The 24,558-nt window shown below is 39.1% G+C and overlaps 1 pseudogene; it reads right to left on the minus strand.

Moving 5' to 3' along the window:
• Window positions 1-511: 511 nt before the first annotated feature.
• LOC140929909 (uncharacterized) lies at window positions 512-24,009 on the minus strand (annotated as a pseudogene).
• Window positions 24,010-24,558: the final 549 nt, after the last annotated feature.

The following is a 24,558-nucleotide window of genomic DNA, read 5'->3' on the forward strand; positions in this document are numbered from 1 at the left end:
AGGAAGCTTTTTCAATCCTCCAGTCAAAGTGAGATGAACATCATTAATGCCTATGCTTGTGCTTTGATGTTACACGCTCGGTAACGGTACGGTATAAACTCAAACCTCCCGCTAACTCGAAGTTTTCTTTGTTTCCCTTGAGATCATTTCTCCATTATCTTACCATCGATAACTCGAGCTGTTTTGAACGCGCGGCAAGTCGAAACAGTGTACGTACTGCAATATATAAAAAATAAATTCCACGGTTTCAGAGATACATATAGTTTGTTTGTGGAGGCTGACGAATGCTCTACTTTAGGCTCTGTTTTGTCAAGTTACGTTACGAAGCAAATGCAAAGGATTCAGTCTCCACAAAATAGGTTGGGAGTACATTATATTCCTCTGGACAATTTCTCTTTTAGTACGTACTTAATCAAAAGGGGCGGGTAAAAAATTACTTTTCTTCTTAGTTGTAACGATACAGTGCGCTGTGAACAAATTTGTTTATTTTTTTTTTTTTCAATGAACTGAATTAAAAGGTTGAACTAATCCTGTTACTGATTTTCATTTCAGTAAATTTAAGTGAAAGAAAGGGTCTGAAATGAAACCAGGGGGCTCCGTGGTAATCGTGTTTGTTTCCCGGGTATTTTCCATTTAAATTGGCATAGCCGGCAACCCTTGTACCACCAGGCACCAGTGTACATCACAGCGCAGTTGCGAGAGTCAATGTCATTATCTCTGTCTTTTGTGCTAAACGCCATCTTATTATGATATGCTAACGAATCTCCCGCTGTCCCTGAATATGAACCCACTTCAAGTCGATACTTCGCCTGCTCATCACCAATATTAAACTTGCCATATTTGGCATACACTCTTACTCCGTTCCAGTTCTGTAGCTCCACTCGTAGTGTGTTGAGTCTAGCTGTCGTCAGCCTGTGGATCTTGTCGTTTCCTAACCAGAACTCAGCCGTCAGCTGACCAAAGCCCGATTTGTAATCGTTCCAGCCGCGATAGAAGTCTACCGAGCCATCTTGTCTTCTCTGAAACACGGTCCATCCTCCACCATCAGTGCGCATGTCACAATATACACTGAAGGATCCTTTTCCGTCTGGGTTCACAGAGTACACTCCACTCTGAGTACGGCCTGACTTTAGGAGATCAGAGCAGTCTAACGAAAGCAACAAAAAACGATTCAAGAAGAAATTAAAAATCCCCCAAAACAGCTGAATGCACAAGACTCAGCTTACATCAGCGAATTTATAATTACCGTTTGAAAGAAGGAAAGAAACCAAACTAATGAAGTCAGTTCCTTAAGAGCCAATGTCTGTAATTTTGAAAATCGGTTGACAGTCGTGAAGTTTTAACTTTCTTCATATTTTGCCAAAATAATCTCTACAGTACACTTATTTATAAAAATCACATCAAAACTTGTAACGGCTTTTTATGTTTTAAGAAATCGGGCAAAGTTTGAAAAACGCTAAATCGGCGCTCTTTCGAGTATGAAATTAGCCCTCCGGCGTACATGAAAAATGAATATCAGAATATCTCCAAATGAAATATCGTCACAAATCAAACACAGAGTTGTACTTCATATTTCAGCAATTAATATAACTTTTACAGTCAAGTTAAGGCAGGTCAAGCGTATCCCCCAAGATTCTAATATATAGATTTAGCCAGGGCTAAAAGCGAAGCTCTGGTTAATAATACGTGTAAACAAAAAATATTAAATCGTGTAACGCTAAACGGGGGACGACAATGAAAATGGCTTCAAGACTTTAGAATAGATCTAAGTAGCAAAAAAAAAATTGCACGTGCAGCCTACTTTTTCTTCTAATTAGCAAAAAGCAAATTTGCACGTGCAGCACGCTTTTTTTGTCTTTCCCTTGCCGTTGTTTTGCACGACTACAACACAATTTTGTACGACTAAAACGTCAAACTTCCTAGCTACACACTATTTTTATGGAGAAATTGTCGTATGTGCTTACCCAATATTTTGTTTCCACTGTTCATGTTCGCTTTTATTTTTCACTGTCGCTCATTTTCACCTCGCTGGCCGCTAGCATTTCTCATTTTCTCACCGCCGCTTTGAATTTCCATGTTTTTTCTTCCAACGAATTTTCAATAACTCGCTCTAGCTCTTTCTCTGTTATCCACGTTAGTGTACACATAAAAAATAACGCCGAAAAAGACAGGACTTTTTTCTTTCTAAGAGTCCGGGCGGCCATGTGATTTCCTTCCAAATAAAACCTTGAGTTGCATTTGGGTTCCCATACCTGTTGATTGAGTTATTTTACATTGGTATGCCTGGGGTGCGGACGGACGGTGGCTCGCTCGATCGCTCGATGTACGGTCACGTGATTACCCAATTTTCTGGGATGGGTAGATTGCCACATTTCCTTAGCTATGGGGCTCCTCCCACGCGCGCTTCGCGCGCGGGTGGAGCTCCGATTATTTGAAAAATAAATCCGTTTGTCGTTCCCGTAACTAGTCTCAAATTCAAATCGGCATTCCTGCATGCGTAATGAGCAGTGAATATTTCAAAGAGAACTTCTCTGTACTAGGTCAGATTGAAAATCTTTGAATGTATAAAATTGCTTCGAATATTCAGGGAAACTGAGCCGGTAGAAATTTCATAACAGCTTCGCGTGTGAATTCATGGCTCATTACGAATGCAAGAATGTAGAGGTGAATCTGAAATCTACAGCTACCGACGGATTCAACTTTCGAGTAATAAAATAATAAATTCATTAATGGAATCCTTTAACAAGCTTTTAAAATGTGACTGTGCCGGCCGCAAGAAGAAACACGGTTTCAGCACTTTTCAATCAAAGGGTGCCTCTGGCTTACTCGTGGATTAAGTATTTTACACGTGAAAGCTGATAATCAACTTGCAATAGTCTTCTGGTATTAGTAGGTCAAAACATGGATCATACAATGCAAAATCTCACTCACAAAGCTAGGGCTTAGTTTACCGGTTAATTTTGGGCACATTTTACGGTAAAAACATATGAGAAGGGGCTTGGACTTGTCTGGCTATTCCATCATTCCAGGGAACATATGTTCAGTAGGTGCCTAAGTATATGAAGCTAGAGCCTCCATGGAGAGCACTATTGTTTTCTTACCGTAGTATTGAGTCCCCGCCCTGTCTTAAGACAGTGGAACACCCCCACTTCCCTGGCTAGTCTTATTATTGTTATGCCTTCAATTAATTCTTTTTTTTTTAGCAAAGATTTTAACTATTCGCGTGCGCTGTTCAATTTATTTTAGAAATGCCATGACCGTCCTACTTAAAGAAATCCCAACTTTACGTAGCATATTTTTCGAGATATTGAAGTTCGTGTTTTTGTCCAAAGTTGCGCACAGGTCATTTTGCGTAAAATTTAGTGGTCTTAATAGCGAACTTAGAATCCTCGAAAAATCATATTAAAGTCGGCGAATATTTAACGTGCAGATTTATATTTGGTCTCTTTTTGAAGCTTAGGAAGTCTACTTTTCAGGAAAAAAAGATTTATTGTTCGCCGATGCAGTCGTCCGCGTCTTTTGCGGCGTTATTATTTTCTCTTAACGTCAGGCAATAAAAAATTCCAGCAGGCAAATGCGACAGCTACATACGCGTATGATGCAAATGATGCTAATGAATCCACCCGACGATTGGTTGAAGACGGGATGAGCACGGGACTCACAAAAAAGCATACGGCTCCAGGATTCTCTGTTCTATAGGCTCGTGGATTCTCTGTTCTGTATCACGCGTTCGCATGAAAACAATGCATCTCTGTGCTGCATTACGTCAAAAAAGTTACTTAGTACACTACCTTATGTTACATCGATTCGAGATCCATTCTGCCTTAGAACTTTCGCGCACGGCTTTATTAGGCTGCCACGTTGCAGCCTCGCGAAGAGTGTCACAGGACAAAGAGTCTCTTGAAAGGGATAATGATAGTCTGAAAAACAAAAGGTCCGCAAATTCGTTGCATTCCTCAAGGGAGTTTTGGGTTGTCTCAATGTAAATCGAGCAGCAAAAAAACATGCTGGTTGAGAATATCTCTCGAAAAACATAAATAAATTTTAAAAAAGGTCCGCAAAGACGTTGCATTCCTCACCGGAGGTGAGGACAGGTCCCCCGGGGGGGGGGACTCAGCATATGAAAGGGGTGGGGATGCTCGACGGAAATTCTGAATTAAAGCCCTAAAAGAGACCGATATGGGCGTAGCCCATGCTTTTATTGACCCCTAAAAGAGACCATATTAAAACACAGACAATACACATATTTTTATATTTTTTCACGTGCAAACCCTAACGAGACCTTCACGAGACCTTCACAGCTAAATATGATGGCGTTTTGCCCAGAACACCGTACGTGAGATCAAAATCCGAAATTTACACCCCTAAGCGAGACGAAGAGCATCCCCTACATAAATTATATTAAATTGTGCGTACCTGGTACGCGCCTCACTCAGAATTTTACCCGTAGCTGAGTAGTTGAAATAAGCGCCGCTCTCAAATAAGAGCCGCACCTATAACAGGGAAAATGAAATAATGTGCCGCAGCGCTTCATCGATCAATTATGTTATGTATGGATTATCCTTTACCAAGGGCAGTCCCCTTGGGCAAGTCCAGCACTTCCTGCTCTGGGATGGGGGGTTGATTTGAAGCTGTCCTAGTCTCGAGTGTAGGGGGCGCGCTACTCCTGAGTTTTCAGTGTTCTTGTTATTAAACTACGTCATTTCTTAGTTGACATGATGGCGTCGGATCCAGCATGCGTGGTAGGTGATTGAAACAATGGGTTCTACGAAGGCTACGTCGCACCACGTGGAGAAGACTCTTTTTTTTTTTTCATTTTTTTTTTCCAGGGGGAATATCACAGAATTGAAGCCATCTGGTTAGAGAAGAAAAACTTTCAAAAATAAGTCTGGGTTCGAAGGTAAGTTTTTTTATAGATTGTCAGGAGCCTATGGACATGAGATGGTAGATAGCCAACGAGTCGTGATCATGCAGGCAGTTTCTGATATATTTAAGGGTCAGTTTGGTTGAAGCTTTCTAAGCATTTTATTTACAAAGTAAGTTGTAGATAATGATCCGCTGTTGCGATTATAATAAGCCTTCCGCGTTGTTGTGATGTCACAGCGGAAAATTGTAGGGAAAACTATCGGTTTTAATTTTACAATTAACTTCCTTGATATATCATTTGCAAACATCAATTTCCTTCATTTGTAAAACTATGGTAATTAGATAAACTTTTGTGAAACATGTTACAAAACGTCCTGCCAGCTGTGTAGTTATACAGACAATATGCAGACAATGCTCAGTGTTGCTCAACAGGTTAAAGTGGAACAACGTGGAAAATATTGTTAATAATTTTTAAATGCAAGGAAGCGCCAGAATGCATGGCTTTTATCTTGGAACGACTGTAAATAATACCCGGGAGAAATTGGAAACAACAGTTATGTTCGAGGAGAAACAATGGGCATTATCACGGTGTATTTGAATCTTTTTGCTTAATAGAATAGGTACAGACGAACATTACGGCAGCTACAATTTACTTCAAAATATATATTTAAAATGTTCAAGCAAAGTTCAAGCAAATTATTAACGTCGTCATCTGTTATCTTTTTCTCTTTCCCGGGTTGTTTAGATTGTAGCCGCCTACAATCGTTAAATTGTATAGATTTCTCTTAGAATTGAATTTCTTGAAGGCTGCGTTTAAAACCTTTTCTGAATATTGTCGGTTGCAGCTCAGGCAGACTGACTTTATTCTCGGAAGCTTTCCCCAAGCCTCAGTGTATATGAAAAAGTTCTCGTTTTGCGAAAGAGTGGGTAAAAAGGAACTATTTATCATAATAATCTACTGAGTTATAACCATACAACTGTACATGTGCTACAGATAACTTCATCATTTTTTAAAAAAATTACACTGAAAAACCAGGTTGAGGCAGTCGTGTAACTGCATGGCTTTCTTTCTAAGATGACGGCTTAAGTTTCATTTCAGTAAATTTAAGTGAAAGAATACCTCTGAAGCCATCCCAACGGGCTCCTCTGTTATCAGATTTTCTTCCAAGGTATTTTCCGTTTAGATTGGAGTGGTGGCATCTGCCGTACCACCAGGCACCAGTCCAGCGCACAGCACAGTTACTACTCCATCTGTCATTATCTCTGTCTTTTGTGCTAAAATTCATGGTATTATGATATGCTAACGAATTTCCCGCCGTCCCTGAATATGAACCCACTTCAAGTCGATACTTCGCCTGCTCATCACCAACTTTAAACTTGCCATATTTGGCGTATACTCTTACTCCGTTCCAGTCCTCTAGCTCCACTCGCAGAGTACTGGGTCTAGCGGCTGTCAGTCTGTTGATCTTGTCGTTTCCTAACCAGAACTCAGCTGTCAGCTGACCAAAGCCTGTTTTGTAATCATTCCAGCCGCGATAGAAGTCTACCGAGCCATCTTGTCTTCTCTGAAACACGGTCCACCCTCCACCATCAGTGCGCATGTCGCAATATACATTAAAGGATCCTTTTCCGTCAGGGTTTACAGAGTAAACTCCACTCTGAGCATGGCCAGACTTGAACAGATCAGAGCAATCTTATAAAACAAGAAAGAAAGAACTTGTCTGGACAGTCGCTGTGCTGTAAACAGCACTAAAGCGAAGATATACGTTGCCTCGTCCCAGAGAGTGAAGCTTGCAGCCTTTTTAGCGAGCGTTTTTGTGCGAGCTTTTTTCTTGCCATGAAAAAATAAACAAACTAAAGAACAGAAACTAACAACAAAACAAGGCGTACGTTATATAGCGTAGATCCTTTTTGTGCTTTCTAGGGTTCGCTCCTTATTCTTAGTAAAGGAATAACAACCTTTTCGGATGGAACAGCAAGTACCAGGTTGCCTTCGCCTTTATTTTCCGTCTGAGAACTTGGGGCCATTAAAATAATCATTCGTCAGATTTAGACGACATTTAAATTTATATGACGCAGAGGCAAAAGGGAAAATGTGAGAGATTTCCAATAATTCAAAATTAATTTAAAATCAATTTTGCATTGCTACATAGATACTCAGAACAATTCCACTTCGGCCATACCAGCTCCTGTATAGTTTTTTCTTCCTCTTTCTCAGTGGCTAAAAGTTTGCTAAGGCCGTTTTCTTTGAAATCCTTTTTGTGCAGTCAAACCTAAGGGCTTTTTTACGGTTGAATTTCAGTTTTTTGCTTTCATAAGTGAAGATCCGTAGTAGAAATACGTGACATGAAGTTGCTTTAATTTGATACTTACAATCAATTATTTATTTATTTGCTTCAATCCATTTCCTTGAAAAACTATTAGTGGTTCAATTTAAAACTGCAATAAACAAGAAAAATTTAAACTAACAAGCAATGTATTGGCCTATCGCTTATCACAATGAGCAAAGGATCTTGCTTTATATTTGTCACGAAAAGCAAAACGTTTATTAATGAGAACTACCTAAGTTGAGCTATCCGTTGTAGTAGAAAGATCGAGTCATCAACCGAAAAAGAAACTATATAGTGGACAGGGTAAAATTAAAAATCTTTGTTCTGAATTAATTCTTAGGAATCATGATCATAACTAACCTCTAGTAGGAGATTGAACCTCAATGTAGGTCCCAGTTTCTACACTGAATACTCCTCCACTTGTTGCTACACAAATGTAATTTCCTGCATCCTCCTTTCGAATGCCTCTTATCACTAACGAGCCATTGATTTTCTGGCTTCTTCCACGAGGCAGCTGGGATCCTTGTTTTTTCCAGCTTATGACGGGCTGAGGATCACCAGTAGCGCTGCAGTTCAACGTCATAACAAGACCAAGAAATGCAACAACTTTCACGCGAGGTTTAACGATGAACTGAGGGAGGGAGACCACAACTAAGTGAGTTCTTTTTACGACACTTCCTAACAGATTAGTCGCAGTGCAGAGGTAATTATCAGAATCAACTTTACGGACACTAACAACTTTGATGACACTGTTGTTACTCTGTACCCTCCCCTGCGGTAGCTGACCAAATGATCTGCTCCACGTGACCACTGGTGTGGGATGGCCAGTCACGTGACATACAGGAAGAATGGCGTTACTTCCTTGAACGAAATAATAAGGTCCTGGATCGAGAGATACGGAGGGGCGAACTGTAAACGGAAAAGAGATGTGTTTTACTACCCTTAGAGAGGTTGAATTGTTTTTTTGGACAAATATTCTTCCCTTATAGAAAGAAAACAGTTTATTTCAAACTTGCAAAAAGTAATAAAACATAAACTAGGAAGGATAAAAAAAAAGCTTCGCCGTGCAATGCAGAGCCCGATCGGACCCTGGGTTTGAATACGACGTCAGAAAATACTGAAAATATACATTATAAATGCGCGACAGGATAAAAATATAACCTCCACGTAAATGGCGTTAAGTGGTTTTGCGTGATTAGTAATTGCAGCAGCTAGAGCAATGGTTAGTCATTTTTGCATTCGCTAAGATAAAAACTGTGTTGCACTACCAAACAGCAAGTTGACTAAGAAACGGAGCGTTTTCGCATCAAATATTTGTAAAGTTTTCTTAAAGTAGTCCTGTCAACTTTGTACTTAATAATTCTCAGCAAACTAAGCCTAAGTGGGTGTGCTGTATGAATTTTATTCACCCTAAGGGCCTGTTTACTTGGAGGTGGCTGACCCTAGGTAGGTGAGGTAACCTGCCTATCCATACAATCTCTCATGTTAATTTGATCACGTTTACATGATAGGTGGGGTAACCATGCCACTACATGTTACCTCACCTGTCTGGGGTCCCCCACCTCCATGTAAACAGGTCCTAAGATAAGTCCGAAATCAAGTTTTGGCAATAGTGAACCAGGAATGTAAAACAAATCACTTGGGATCGAGGAACTTAACTACGTCTTACCAAGGGCAAATATTTTTAAATCTTCTTTCAATATGATTTAAGATTTCGAACTAATCAACAACATTAATAAACTGTGAGCTTTTAACGAACCAAACGAACTTGCAAACAAACTTTCTAAGGTTGGGTTAATTTCGACCTCAGAGCATGTTACAAAAAAAGGAGCAAGCTCCTCCTGAGGTAGTGCAACAAGCGAGAATTAATTATACTGTCATGATACACTTAATTTGCTGAAAAAAAGTATTGACCTACGGTACTTATATTTAGAGGGTCTGCAAAACAAAATTTAATTCCCAACTTTTTTCGTTAGTTGAATGAAAAATAATTTCCGCAAGATACTGTTGACTATTGCTGGTTTTTAGTGTCACGCCATTCAAAATAGAGCGGTTTTCACTTGACTGTCGAAAGTAATTGAGGAATTGGTTTGGTTTTGGTTTTGGTTCGTCTTCTGATTGGCTCCTTAAAATAGCTCTACCAATCAGCGAGGAGGCATTGTTTTCTCAGCCAATCAAATTCGCAAGTAAACGCAAATCGTGTTTTGGTTTTGGTTTTACTCAAGTTTCACTCACGCAATTTCCTTCGCAGTTGCAGTCATGAAAAATTGAAGATAGTTTGCTTTCGTTGTTTGTTTCCCTTTTTCTTTTTTTTGACGAACTCTCGCTGAAACATGGTCTAGTGGAATTTCTGTCGGTTGCTGAACCTTTGAAGGATCTCTGGAAGTTTCTTCGTCTGTTCTCGAGACCGAGGAGCAGTCAACAACACCGGACGAAAATGGTCACCGTGTAGACGACATCTAGAGAGATTGTGGCGCGCGATGGCTTGGAGAATTAACAAACAAGGTGGAATATTCAAGAAAGGAGCAGCCTTCCCTTTGCAGAAGCGATACCAAATTGCCGTCTCCTACCTTCGTACTGGTAGTTTTGCCGCTGTCGCTGCAGAAAACTTGTGCACGTACGACGCTGCGAGAAAAATCACTGACAAGTTTTTGACGACTGGCCTTTTTGACCCGGGAAACCGAGGTTCTCCTCCGACGATAATGCCGCCCTGGAAAGTAGCCTATCTAGAAGCCCTTGTTACTCACGATCCATTTATGTATCTGTGCGAAATGCAGGCAGCCCTACGAGACGACTTGAATTTACCTCCTGCTGAAGTACCTTCTCTTCCGACCATTTGCAGAACTCTTCTTAGTTTAGATTTGACGCGCCACAAGGCATCAAAAGTTCCCCTGGAGAGATTTACACCCGAGAACAATGCTCGACGAAGGGCTTTTGTGAATTGGCGACGAACTGTAGATCCGAGGAAGCTGTATTTTGCCGATGAAACTGCCATACAACTCGCGAATGGAGTGCGAACTATTGGACGCTGCCATACAAATGCCAATGTTTCCGTTGTCACCAAACGCGGAGACGAGCGAGAGAAAATGTCTGTGTTGAGTGTGATCGGATACAACGAGGGAGTTCTTGGAGCATATCCTATCTACGGAAGCTTTAATAGACTTCAGTTTAACTACGGTATGACTCAATATTTTGTTCCTTTAATGGCAAGAGACTCGTTTCTGGTAATGGATAATGCATCCATTCACAATGAAAGAGACTTGAGAAACATTTTGGCACCTAAAAATATAACTCTGGTTAAGCTGCCGCCATATTCTTACGATTTTAATCCTATAGAATTAGTTTTTGATAGCGCAAAAATGTATGTTAGAAGATGGCCTGAGTTGCTAAGAGCCAGCATGCCATTTGCTATTGTTAATGCATTTTCTCAGGTTTCTTTACACAGCGTCCAGAATTTCTATCGCAAGTGCTGGCAAGTACAGTCATAGATAATCTGTGTTGGTAGCTACGAATTTGTTTTTTTGCTGTTCACAACACTGCTCATAGCTCAAACTGTTCATTGAAGGAAAACTAATTCAACTTTACAATTTTACTAATAAACGGGACACTTCCTCCATACTAGCAAAATTTACAACAGGCCAATGTTACCTTTTTTGACTAATTAACCATCTTTCAAATGCTAATTATAGGTCATTTCCGACTCAAAAATGACAGCAAATTATCTTCAATTTTTTTATTTTTCTCTAATTTGCAAAGCTTTGTTTACTTTAATTATAATGTAACTTTACTTTAAGTTTTGTTCTACAATTTTGTTGTTCTTTTGTTATACAATTTTGTTGTTCATTTCTTGTTCTTGTTACTCAGTATAATTTGTTGTAAACAAAAACTTACATGTAACATGAAATAGAACAATGGCAGATTTGCTGTGTTAGAGGATTTTATCATTACTTGCCTGATAGGTATGTTAAGGGACCCTAGTCAGCCTCCGCCATTTTCGATGCCATTGAAATTATTACTGCATGGTGAAGCGAAATCTTATTGCTTTACAGTCAGTTGTGTTCCTGAATGTGTGTTTAATCATCTTAAGTAATTTCAAAGTGATTTCCATTCATTGCAACATGCTCCGAATAATAAAAAGAAAATAGCCAAAGTCTCACATGTAAACAAAAACAAAGGTGTGGCTGACTAGGGCCCTTTAAGGAACTGAGTATTATTTCAATGGAAAGGGGGGCTGTTACAAAGGGGTTATGTAGTGTTTGATTATTCTTGGCTCCGCTCTTTTTGCCATAGAGCAGTTTTCAATTGAGTGTCGTCGAACCAAAACCAAAGTAATTACTCTGGCCAATCACAAAGGACGCAGAGCAATCCATTGTCCAATCAAAACTCGAAGCAATTACACGAAACGTAGGAAAACTTGCGTGAGCAAGTCACGATTGGTTTTGGTTTTACTTCTGATTGGTTGAGAAAGTGGCACGAGTTTTTTGCCAATCACTGAGTGTTGTAATGCAAAACCAAAGTAAATGCAAATCACTTTTGACAGACAAGTGAAAGCCAGTCTAATGACCATAATATTTTTTTTTTCAAATGACTGGATGTCTCAAATAATGACCTTTATACAAATAAGGTTCATATCACTAAATAATTCTCTTAACATTTTTTTAATAAAAACTGAATGTATTCAAATAATAATCTTACTTCAACAAATTAGGTTCATACCACTAATGACCATAACTTTTTTTTTTCTTAAGAAACTGGATGCCTTCAAATAATGACCTTTACTTCAACAAATTAATTGGGTTCATATATACCACTAATGACCATAACTTTTTTGTTTCAAGAAACTGGATGCCTTCAAAATTAATAATGACCTTTAAACGTGCATCATGGACACAGAGTATAAATCTTGACATCGGGCTCCAATTTTTATTGACAACTAAATGTCATCAAGAACCAAAAAAAAATCGTCTACAAGACAAGCTGTCGACAACTTAATGCGAAAATTGAAAAACGTCGACAACTGAGCAGTTTCCCACAACTGGTTAGTTGTTGACAACTTACAATTTTCGCATTTAGTTGTTTACAACTCTTATTGCCGATGATGTCTTAATGGCATTTAGTTGTCAATACAAAATGGTTGTCGCCAACCTAATCGTCTCGTCTTTATCAGACGGCCCTCTAATGATACAATGTTTCTTAAAAAAAGGAAAATAAAGTTAAATCCTGAGTGCAATGGTATTAACTCCTTGCATTACCCAACTCTTCCATTAATTAGCAAAAGTCATTGTTTATCAAAAAGCCAAGATGATTACAAGAGGATTAGTTGCCAATCTCTTCCTTCTGATTTGAATCAGTTAGTCAATCAATATTTGGTTATTCATTGATGAGACATAACAAAAGTACATGCATGGAGGGGAAAAGGCCAAAAGTTTGAATTCTTAACTAAGTCTGTAGAGGTTAGTTAACTGGGTTGCCAGTTGTATTTTTGAACCTTCAGTTTCCCTAATATTTTTTACTGGCCTCTTTAAAATTTTTACTGACTTTGCATAAAGGGAATCTATGTTCAAAATTATAAGCCACCTTTGTCTTTTAATTTTTTTTATGGGTTGATATAGTTGTCTGACATATGACCTTTTGAAAACATGTTTTTACTACAATTGATCTTGACTGGCAACCCTTATGAATAAACAAACTGAATTATAACAAGACTACCAAGTAGAGCAATTTATGACCACTCTCTCAATGCAACCAAGAAAACACATTGAGGGAACTGAAAACTTTCAAATGAAATTCCCTCTGACTGCCAAGACAAATTTAACAGTCCTAGAAAGGATTAATATGTTCTAGTGGAGGTAAGAAGATCACCAAATTGTTATTCATATCAGGGTGTTGACTTCGGTTGCTTCAGTAGCTGCATTGACAGGGTGGCTGATGTTTTGTTTCACGAAATATCCATACCTTCCCACCAATGTGATTTTTAAGAGGCCACACAACCCTCTAGGAATTCAAATTAACCGCAACATTTCTTTAAACCTTTTGTCTTTTAAAAAACCCTACCTCGAAGAATTTACAATCACTGCTGGGGAGAGTATAGATATTTTATGGAAATGGAAGCCTCACAGACGAGGTCTTCCTTGCAAGGGGTGCCCACAACGTGGGCAGAAACGATAGTCCCCGGAGGGGTACGTATGCCCACAGTGTGGACACCTGAATGGCCTTCTCCCCTCACTATGTACTGATGGGGAGCTGAGCAAGGCAGAGAGTGAATCAACTTCATAAGTACTTGAACTTGGAAGATCATCGCATCTAGTGTTGAAATTCAGCACTGGACTGCACACATCATCAGACAAGTTAATTGCTGTGTCCTCCGTAAGAAAGTTGGCCACTTGGGATGTGTTGCCCCCACAGTCATTGTACAACTCTTGTAGAGTTGTAAAATGAATGTGAGGGAACACATCCTCAAGCTCCAGCAGGGCCATGATGTCAGATGGCTCCCTGCAGACGTCTGGCTGTAATACTGGTGGTTGACTCTTTGTTTGTCGCTAAAAATTAAAAGGAAAATGTTAGAAAATAGTGAATTCATAGTGAACTGTGCAGTTGATTGTGAATGGATGATTTTTTTACCATCTCGACCTTCTCGGAAAGGCGCGTGTTTCTCAAGAACCACTCAATAGAAATTCATAAAATTTGGCAGGGAGACACTTCAGACAGCAGTAAGTTATAACTTCTTTCCTATAACTTAATTTCCTGCAACTGAACAAAACCTGATTTTAAAGGCATGTTTTTATCCAGTCATGTTACCATGGCAATGACACACACGCCAATTTTAGTATCAAAATATGATAGTCTATCCTTTAACTGATGCTTGGCAAAATTTTTCGAATAATGTCAAATGCCGTGCAGGTCCCGGGGGGGGGGGGGGGGGCACTTGGGTATTTTTTTGGTGGGTTTGTGCCACCCGGGACTTCAAATTGGCACCCCTTTCTAAAAAAAATTGCCCTAAAATTGATACCCTGTTTTACAATTCACCCTAGAACTGATACCCCGTTCTAGAAATGGACCAATATTTTAGACTCTGTTCAAGAAAGTTTGTAAGTTGAACCGTATTTTTAAAAGCAATATGTTCTTGAACAATTTCAAATGGCTGCTTACAAAACTGGAGCTTCGCGTTCGAAATATTATACCCCATTCTAGAAAACGCCTCTGTAATGGATACCCCATTCTAAATCAGGAGCTTCAAAATCACCACCCTGTTGGGCGGCACATACCTGTATAGGTAATGTATGGGAGTCAAGGTTTTAGCCAGAAGGGTGTCCAGCCGTCCTATGGACACCCATTTTTGGAAGAAACACAACAAAAATTCACCTAATCTCTTATACGTTTTGGAAAAACATGCCTTCTGGACGGCCAGTTTTCAATGTCTGGCTAAAAGCCAGATGGGAGTACCCCCCCCCCCCACCCCGGGGTGCAGGTATCAGAAACTGTGTTCTGCCACCTTAATGTTTGAAAATATTTTTAACATTTTTAGAAAGGATCATTCTGTGCACTTGTGCACTAGCTGATTTAATTTGCACGTCATCAATATGTTGCAATGTACTGCCTACAGGAAATACCAACTTTTGCCTAGCTGTACTAATGGTTTTTCAGTTATAGGATGTTATATGTTATAGGTTCAAATATTTTGCAAAAACTAAGGTTTCTGATCACAGGTAATGGTTCTTGTTATCAGTTTACATCAAAATAAATACATTGTTTATAAGAAAGATAACAAAAATTGATCACCGACTTCAAAATATAAAGTGGTTCAGAAACGAACTGTTTGTCTGTGAGCTACCGGTCTTCACCCTCAATGTTGGTATAAAAACCTTTGTCACATTTTGAAATATCACATGATATGAAAGATTTCAGTAACAGTTTTGTAGAATCTCCTGGCAAGTTTTGTTTACCCACTGCTATGTACACCAGTTCTTTGATTGGTCCCCACTTTATTTTCTTCTTATATTTATAATTTATTATAAGGATTTTTTATATATATTTTACCGGAGCTGGCCTATGGTAAAACAGTGTTGTTCATGATTTACTGGTTTATTAATTACACTGTTACGTCATTATGCATTAAGTTCTGTTGGTTATGGTAAGGTAAAATTCTACTGTAAAAAAATTCCTCTTATCAGCCATGGGGGGCATCAACTCTAAGAAGGGCTGTTTTGGGAGAAAAATAAAAAAATAAAAATTCTTCTGGGAATCTGAAGATTTTGCCAATGATCGGGAAGCTTGGGAAATTTTCCGGGAGACACGAGGTAAGGAAGTTAAATTTCTAGGAAGTCTGAGATTTTCTGGGAATGTCTCCCAAAAATTCGGGACGATATTCCAGCGATTTTCAGGAGGAATTCTGTTTTTATATGGTTCTGCTCAAACAGCGTTTGTTTGGGCTGTCACCCCATCCCCCCTCCCCCAGTATCAGCCCAACAAGAAAAACTTTATACTCACTAACTTTCGTTTTAGAGCGGTTTTCACTTGACTGTCGTAAAACCAAAACCAAAGTAAATACACTAGCCAACCAAAGGGCGTAGTAAAACCAAAACCAAAACCAAAACCAATCCCTTTCGACAGTCAAGTGAAAACCGCTCTAATATCTATTATATAACTCTTACAACACATCTACATGAGATGGATGTTACTTACTTGCTGGTAGGCTTTCAAGGCCCTTGCATGGTTAGTTATAAACGGTAGTTTTTTTTCCTCATCAGTTAACTTACACATGTAGTTATTTACAAATTCATTCATTTCAGATGTTTTTTGCTCGTTCTTTAACCTCTTTGTTTTTGCTGCAAAAAGAACAAACAATAAATAGAAAAAAGGAAAACTTAAGCAGGATCAGTGGCATGCTTCCCCCCAAAAATGTGAAATTTAACTCTATGAAATGGCTAGAAATAAAATTTGAGTTTCTGTTATTTCTTTATGACTAATTTTGAAGACTGTAAATTATTTATTATCAGTTTATGGAATCTCTGTTGCATCTTTGTTGAGTGAAGCCCTGTTTTCAGTCTTCAGATGATGGACAGCTGGATTTGAACTTGAAATAGCTGTAAGCCTGGAGTATAAGCTTGCATACTCTTATCACTTGTTTATCATTTACCATTTTGCAGCAGTAATTCTTTAATTAAAATTACAAAGTCATTACTTATCTTCCCTCATCAACCGTAAAAGGTCCAGATCCCTTGCCCTGCACAGTCCCTGATACATGACTCACTAACTGGCTGGTGTGTGACATATGCAGACTGCACACAGAATTTAAATCATGTTACCAGTAGTTACCATCATGGATAGGCTAGCTAACCATAAATAGGCTAACTGGAGCATTATTTCGTCTAACCGAAGTGCCAGTCTGCAATCTACATCTATTTGCACACCCCTTACTGACTGATTAGCCATATAGCTCCTGTTAAGCCAGCTAACAGTTGTTTTTGGTAAACACAAAAATACCAGTCACAAATGCAATGCAAAATATTCCAGGACACTGGCCCTGATTTAAAAGTCGACCAAGTGTCTAATTTCTTGTGCATTTAAATGTCTTTATTGCTACTTATGTACTTTGAGAGAAGTCCTTATTAAAAAATGGATAATAGCAAAATAAAAATCTTACTCTATGTAGGTTGCGTTTCGTTCACTTTTAAAATGCACATGAAGTGTAGAGTCTGTGTTGAGACAAACCAATCTTGTTATTAAAGTGTCAAAAATTCACAAATTGTCAAAAAAATTATCAAAGTGAACACTTCTTCAAACAAAATTCTCAAACTCATTAATAATTCATTAAGAAAATACAAAGGAAATTAATGTTTAATGAGTGTTTGGAAATCGGATGAAACACTGCTTAGTATTTGCATCCTTAATTTCTCCTTCAAAAATGATTTTGTTTGAGAAGAAATATCAAACATTCGACACAGTGTTTCATCACCAGATGAAACACCTCGAAGTTCGTCAAAAATACTCCGCTGCGCGTCGTATTTTCAACTCTCTTCTCGGTGTTTCATCTGGTGATGAAACACTGCATCTCATGTTTGATATATTACATGAAAATGACGAAGGCCAAGGACAATGATGTTTACTAAAGCCGCCCCCCACCCAAAAAAAAAAAAATCATCGCGTCTGGCTAAAATTTTTTAGTTGTTCATAGACTGGCATCGGTCTTAAGTGGTTTCGTTTCTTCATTAAGACTTATGTATACCAGAAACGCGCAGGAAAGGTGGAACTGAACTCTTGTACACAATAGCAAAACGCCTTTATACCATCCTTTTTATCGATACAACCTCGATAACTTTTTAATCATCTAAAGCAAAAAGAAAACAAAACCTTACCGGCTCTGGCTGCCGCTAAAGATGTGGCTCCAGTAGTTTTTGTTCTGTTTGCCACCATTGGGACGGCCGAGGCGCCTCCAGTCGCTGTTGTTGCAGTACAGGTAGCTGATGTTGCGGCGTTTCTTCTGCTTGTTGCGAGAGTTCGCCGGTAGTGGTTTCTCTGCCTCAACCTGCTGCACAGCTCGCAAGCACACTCGCTCCACGGACAGGAGAACTTGTGGGCGTATGTGAAGCGAGTAGGGACGCCATGGTTTTTGCAGAAGTTGCAAAAATGTGGGGCAGACATTTAAACCTTATTTTTAAATATCTGCGAAAAGAAATTCCCACATCGGACCCTTCTTGTCGGCACCTAGAGCACCTAGCCACAAAATTTTCCCGCCAAAACAAGCCGTTTGCCACTCGCTCGGACTCGCCTCCACGAACTTCGAAGCCATAGGCGTTCTATCTTAAAGTTTTCTAAACTTAATTTTCCATTACTGCCACAGGAAACAGGACTAAAAGAATCGAATACATTTCATTTCTTTGACTGTGCAGAAATGCTGGAAATGCAATAAGCCACAAGTGCAGAGTTTCGCAGAAAGTAAGCTTAAGCTTTCTGTTCGCCGATAGGAAATTAATTTAAGCAAATAAACTTTTTACATGCCACCACTAAATAAAAGTACTTCACTCAGAAAAAAGCCCGCAATCTTACCGAACTCGGTGAAATTAAGAAGTCCTTCTTTACTGACGTTGAGCGAAGTCTGAAAAAGGCAGTCACGAGTTCTGCGTGTACTGAAAGAACCGAAGAAAACACAAACTTACGTTCCCGAATCTCTGCTTCCAAAACAAATCAGATCACCACAGCATCCTTTCTTCAGAACATTTATTCCAATGCCGTTCTCAACTAATTACAGTTCTCCAAACTTCGTTAAAATCCTCACACAACTGCATCGACAATGCAAATGGCGGTCGATTGAAAGTTCTCAAACTCATCTCAAAGTGACGACAGATCGCGCCTTCTGATTGGTTAATTGTCAAAAACGTCATAGGGCGAAAGGAAGCTTAATTTTATTGGCCAGTCATGAAGGATTGGTTTTGGTTTTGGTTTTGGTTTTGGTTTTACTACGCCCTTTGGTTGGCTAGTGTATTTACTTTGGTTTTGGTTTTACGACAGTCAAGTGAAAACCGCTCTAGATCAAAATAAAAATCAAAACCGTTCAATAGATAAAGTCCAGAATCTGGGAAATGAAAGGACGTACATATACAAAGACCCTCCCCAAGATTCAGGTCAGAGGAATATTTGGTATACGAGATATCCGAGGAAATGTTTTACCCAAACTTATAGAGATGTGTAAGGAGACGCCATGCTGCTGCTCACCTGGATGAGCTCCAACATGGAGGACGGAAACCAACAGAAACATCTGTTACCGAGTTTTGCTACAAAAGCGGGAATTTATTCTTCGAGAAACTCACAAACATTAAAGTAATACTTTTTCTAATCAACATCACAACTCTCTTTGCTGTCATGTAAATGCCGCGTTACGCAAAAGCTTAGAAATTCAAGCGTACTCTATCACAAAACCAAGAACCCTTTTGAAGCGATAATTTGTATGAAAATTAGTTTTCAGCTGCCGTAATGTATCGTGAAAGTAAAATTTTGGTAGGATCGATAGTTTTTAAGTTTGAATTTTAGTGACGTCATGTGAAAACCAACAATACCTTGATATCGCTCCCGCGTTTTTTTGTAAGGTTGCTACGTAATACCTTTCCTCATCGTTCATCTTGTATGGTACGCAAAGTAAATCCTTGAAATAAGATAATAGTCAATAACAAATGCATGTTTCTGTTATGGTGAATTTTCCGAGGTTGAAGTTCTGAAAAGATGAACAAAAGAACATTAACCATCATTAAGTCCAGGATAAAGTGGAACATTATGACAGTGAGTAGTATATAGTGTGGCTACTTGTCGGAGAAAACCTTGAGATATGGGAAGCTTGTTTATTTTAAAAGTTGAGTCTAGCAGACTGTAATTAAGCGCAAAAGCAAAATATAGAAATCCCGTTCTCCGGTTCAGCATTTTATGGTCTTTTATCCTTAAAACCAACTGAGTGAGGACTTTATTACTGTGGTCTGACTTAGTCGTCATTCAACCTGATTTCCGATGGGACGAAATCTATAGACTCTCTTCACTCTCTTTTTCATCTCAGAAAACGCATGTTAAACATTTGAGCTGCTGTGCACCACAGAGCTGAACCGCAGTAAATCTGGAAAGTTCTATAACGTGCAGTGTGCCAATTGTTTTTTAAAGCACAAAGGAATCCAAAACATTTACAGTCAAGTTAGTTAGGGACTCAGCGGGCAGATCAGTACACTCGGTACACTGGTTACGCTCGGTACATCCGGTACACTCGGTACAGCCGTTACACTCTATACTCGCTGTGCAGCCGGTACACTTGGTCAATCGGTACGCGCAATCGATCTTCTCGTATACAGGCAACTCTCTCGTAAGTGACCACCCTTGATGCACGAGAAAGTGGCCGCTTAAGGGAGGTGGTCGTGTGTGCGAAAAATCAATAGAAAACGCTCCAACTTAACTGATTAACGTGATTACATAAAGTTATTACCTAACAAGCTAAAACTTAGGCAAACAAACTACTGGCAATCAATCAATCAATCTTTATTCTCCCTAGCCTGCGTTGCAGCCGGCCTACGCACTCGTCTAAACCATTTGTATAGTAGAGAAGGTTTAGAGCGTCTGCGACGCAGGCAATATTCTCCTAAGATAAAAAGAAATATTTTAAGTTACATCAGCAGTTGGGAATCTAAAATACATAAGACATACTGTATACAAATAATAGAAAGATCAAAGATTATATCTTAAAATAATACTATTTACAAAAAACATTCTTAAATCTATCAGTCTTTATATCCGGCCGATGAGCACTTTTGTTTCTGAGTAGATACTTTGTTTCTTTCTTCTTCGGAATGATGTTACTGAGCGGGCGATCGGGATTCACTGAACGTACCTTGAATAGCTTCTTATCTGCCTTTTCTAAAAGTTGTCGAATGTCCATTCTCTTAGATCTGTATTTCCTTTTAAAGCATCTATCCAGAAGGTTTGTTTGACCGTGAGATCTGAGTCTACAGCGCCATAAACAGGCAGACCATAAGAGAAATTCGGAAAAACTGAGGCGCTAAATAGGTGGTCCACTTCACCTTGACTGAAACCTTCCTTCTGTAAAGATCTTAATAATGTTTCAAATCATATAGTAACACTCTGAACGACTGAAACTGTAAATAACATTTTGCATCAATGTAATATTACAATCTAAGTAAGTCAACTTTCAGCACACTTGATCAGCACAGAACTTTTGTGACATTTGAGCAGTGGTTTTCTTACAATCGTAAGTGATCATGACGGGAAAAAAAAAATAATTTGGCATAAGAATATGTCGAACTTCTGGTTTAAAAAGTGATTTTTCCGTCACGGTGGTCGCTTAAAAGAGAGTTTCAAAAACAGTATTTGACTGAGAAACAAATCGGTTATTTTTTAAAGTGGTCGCTTACGAGATGTGGTCCCTATGAGAGACTTGACTGTCCTGACAGCAATAGCTGTGGTCGAGAGAGGATTCTTTGAAATCGACTTTCCTTTACATATCAATTACAAGGTACACAACACCTGTTCTAATGGTATTGAAGATACGCGCAAAACATAATAAACCGAAGACAAGGGGCCAAAAAGTTGTTTGAAACTATCAAGTGGAGCCTCATTACAGGTGGGATATAGTGATGTTAGCCTGCGTAGCATGGCGGTTTTTGGGCGTGCAAAGTAATAAAGGCTGGCGAGCGCAGAGAAGCCGCGAGGAGATTAGGGCGGGAGCATCTTGAGCGTGTTATTGCGGCTTCGCCGGTCAGTAGTGCTCCCGACAAAAACCGCCATGCTATGCAGGCTATAGTGATGGTGGATCGGTGCTGGGCTACCCACTAAGTGATTACAAGTTTCAATACTTTACACTTTCAACACTTTCAACTCAAGTTACGTTTTCATGAAAAGAACTGTCCAGACTCCTATCAAATTAATTCGTTTGAATCGCGCCCCAGGTATCCCAAGTTTATTTTCCCTTTTTTTTAAATCTGTCTTTCTTTTCTTCGGTTTTGTTTGGTTACGGGAAACCTTGGCGAGTAAATAATGGAAAAGTCAATACTCAGGTTCAAGGGTTGACCAAACTTGGAAGACGGTTGCGATCGCCAGACAAAGGGACGGCAACCGAGAAGCCCTGTGGAAGAGGTTTCGTTCGCGCAGTTGTTTGGGACGTGGAGAAAATTTGCAAAAACAGCACAAATACAACTTGGCGGATGACAACTGCTATTTGAAGAATATCTGTTAGACTAAAAATCCTATTATATCCTGAATTTGCCAAGGTACAGACAAATGAAGACGGGAAGTTAACATCCGCTGTATGACATTTTAAGACTGCAGACTGAACGAGGATTGTAGATTGTAAACTGTAAATTAAATGACACCGAAAATCTTGCTAATAAAGTTGACGTCATAAAAAAAATAACATCTATCCTTTCCAGGCTTCTGAGAAAGTAGCCTCGAAACAAGGTTGATATTTATTGCGCAAAATTATATTGGACTCCTTTCCAAGATGCTGTTGGCTGTTCTTCACCGACTCTTTATTATCGACTCTTATCACTAATTTTGTTGATTTCAGACTTCTGTAGGATATTTTCTTCTTCTTTGATTATTGTTGGCTGATAATGACAATTATAAATGTCATATAATACCTGTCTAGTGGTCTTCTGCTTTTAGATGAAAGCACAGTCTTGTTCACTACCGTTACGTCAAAAACAATTAGGATAGATCAAGGACATTTGACACCTCTCAAATAACGTACATTTTTCATATACCTTATAATAGGAAATTACCGCTCTGTTAATTAAGGTATTTGAAATTAGCGCGACTTTAATTAACGCGAATAAAAGGGGAAAATACTTCCCAACTAAGAAAAGTGACGCGAAAGGCAAGGTAAAATTTTAAAAGAACGAAAAATTAACACGACATACAAAATAAACGAAAGTTGTTAAAACAACAGGAACAAATATATTTAAACTTGACCGAAATCTAGGGGGCAGATGTTGTGGGTTATTTTTCTTACAGCGACAATGAAGGTGAAATGTTCTTACAGTAATCAATTTGTGAAAGATTGATCTGAAATATAAAGGGCGCAAGTCAAGAATGTCTGCAGTATGTCGAGAATTTGGGGGCAAAATGATAGAAACTAAGGTCGCAGAAAATAACGCTGCAGTTTATTAATGGCGCGGACATTAACGTTAACAAAAATTAACGCGAATTTTGTAAATTTGCTCGGAAAATGTCAACTACGCTGCTAGGCCTGACTTTCTTACTTTGTTAGAAGCTGGAGAAAGAGGTAACGTTGTTGATGACGTCACCTTTATAACGATATTTTTGGTTTCCTTCAATATACAGTCTTTCGACGTATGCTACACAGGCTACCCGTGAGTTAATTATTGAAGCTACGTTCACACTATAATAGGGTATACATAGTATGAACAGCAACGGCACAGAACTAGAACAAGTCGTTCCCACGTCATCTAGTATAAATATCGTGCCGAAGCAACCAGCCGAGAGGGTTTAGTGAATTAAATCGTCCTAGTCGTCACTCCAGACCTTGCTTCTACTTATTCACTTCCGCTGCGATTCACACTACATCACTGACTGTGGCACAGCACCCATCCGACAGGTGACGCTCTACTTTTGCGATCGGCGCGGTGCTGCTTTGCTCCATTACAAGCGGAAATCGCCCCTAACTGATCACCGTTCTTATGTGTTAACAGAAGCCCTATCTGGTGTGTGTTTTTACGCGTGCAGGCGAAAGAGCTATCTGGTAAAGTGTGAACATATGAAAGAGGAAATGATCATTGCAGTTGAATGTTGATTTCTTTAACTAGGTAACTGTTGCTCTGCTGAAATTGTCTTCATGATTGCTTTCATAATTACCACAAGAAATCAGTTCGAGAACGCGATCTAATGACCTTTGGAGAGAGGGTCACTTCAACAAGCACAAAACAACACCAACATCCCAATAGTTGAAAATGCGAGGAAAATGAATAAAAACAAGATATTATCTAGAATAAATAACTGTACTGTTGCTGAAACTTTCAAAAAGGTGTCAACTTTACCAAGTAAAACAAATCTAGGCTGAATTAAAAACAAACTTACGCTGAGAAGTGTTGGTTATTATTGCGTCTGAGTGTACTTCACTTAATGGAGGCCCAGTCTCTGCGGCGATTTCAAGAGCGTTGATTCTCTTCTTCTGTTTGTTTAGTTCCAGTTCAACTCTTAAAAACCCGGCACAATAAAACCCAATAGACAAAACAGAAAGAATTGTGGCAAAAGAGGGCGCACATTGCTTTTGAGTTGCCATGTCCGTGATATCCGCACAATTAAGTTATTCCCAATGCTGTGGGTTTCTTAAATTGAATGATTCAGCTATCGTTATTCGATATCGTGTACACGTGCCTCAGTGATAGCTTCTTCCTGTTGCTCTTTTTAATCAAACTTCCTGTATGTATGAAGGAAATAAATTTGAAGTTCGTTTTGCACATGCTCGCATTAGAATTAACAAGAGGTGAGGTATTGAATTAGGATAAATACTTGAGTATAAATTCAATCAAGGAAACCAAGAACTTTAAAAAGTTCTTAAAAACATGATAACATTGTAAAAAGTAAAAAAAAACTGTATTCCACTGTCCGAGCCGACAGTCTTACAGGGTTGACACGTTTAAAACACGTCAACTGTTTGAATGACCAATTACAAAGGCACAAAAAGCCTACGTCCTACATGTACTTGGACATAAATGGGTCAGCAAACTCACTTACGCATGATTTACCTTTCACAAAGGGCGGGCCCCACTAAAGGTCCAGCACTCCGGGGCTCAGGGGTGGGGAATTGATTTGAAGTGGTCCTAGTCCCGGCGGGTGTAGGAGGTGGGCAACTCCT

Source organism: Porites lutea, chromosome 1 (assembly GCF_958299795.1).
Source record: "Porites lutea chromosome 1, jaPorLute2.1, whole genome shotgun sequence".
NCBI lineage: Eukaryota > Metazoa > Cnidaria > Anthozoa > Scleractinia > Poritidae > Porites > Porites lutea.